The sequence below is a fragment of the Bison bison genome, unplaced genomic scaffold, assembly GCF_000754665.1.
Source record: "Bison bison bison isolate TAMUID 2011002044 unplaced genomic scaffold, Bison_UMD1.0 scf7180017864126, whole genome shotgun sequence".
In the NCBI taxonomy this organism is placed as follows: domain Eukaryota; kingdom Metazoa; phylum Chordata; class Mammalia; order Artiodactyla; family Bovidae; genus Bison; species Bison bison.
The window spans coordinates 473,413-474,517 of record NW_011494698.1 but is presented as its reverse complement, the minus strand read 5'-3'; positions in this window follow the sequence as shown (position 1 = coordinate 474,517).

Genomic DNA, 1,105 nt, shown 5'->3' with positions numbered 1-1,105 from the left:
TGGTCTTGATCCCTGTCTCCTGTACAGTGTAATGAACCTCTGTCCATAGTTTATCACGCACTCTATCTATATCTAGACCCTTAAGTCTATTTCTCACTTCCACTGTATAATCAAAAGGGATTTGATTTAGGTCATACTGAATGGTCTAGTGGTTTTCCCTACTTTCTTCAATTTAAGTCTGAATTTGGCAATAAGGAGCTTATGATCTGAGCCACAGTCAGCTCCTGGTCTTGTTTTTGTTGAGTGTATAAAGCTTCTCCATATTTGGCTGCAAAGAATATCATCAATCTGATTTTGGTGTTGACCATCTGGTGATGGTCCATGTGTTTGCTATGACCAATGCATTCTCTTGGCAAAACTCTATTAGCCTTTGCCTTGCTTCATTCCATATTCCAAAGCCAAATTTGCCTGTTACTCCAGGTGTTTCTTGACTTCCTACTTTTGCATTGCAGTCCCCTATAATGAAAAGGACATCTTTTTGGGGTGTTAATTCTAAAAGGTCTTGTAGGTCTTCATAGAACCATTCAACTTCAGCTTCTTTAGCATTACTGGTTGAGTCATAGACTTGTATTACTGTGATATTGAATGGTGTGCCTTGGAAATGAACACAGATGATTCTGTCATTTTTGAGATTGCATCCAAGTACTGCATTATGGACTCTTGTTGACCATGATGGCTACTCCATTTCTTCTAAGGGATTCCTGTCCATAGTAGTAGATATAACGGTTGTCTGAGTTAAATTCACCCATTCTAGTCCATTTTAGTTCACTGATTCCTAGAATGTTGACATTCACTCTTGGCATCTCCTGTTTGACCACTTCCAATTTGCCTTGATTCATGGACCTGACATTCCAGGTTCCTATGCAATATTGCTCTTTATAGCATTGGACCTTTCTTCTATCACCAGTCACATCTACAACTGGGTATTGTCTTTGCTTTGGCTCCATCCCTTCATTCTTTCTGGAGTTATTTCTCCACTGATCTCCAGTAGCATATTGGGCACCTACTGACCTGTGGAGTTCCTCTTTCAGTATCCTATCATTTTGCCTTTTCATACTGTTCATGGGGTTCTCAAGGCAAGAATACTGAAGTGGTTTGCCATTCC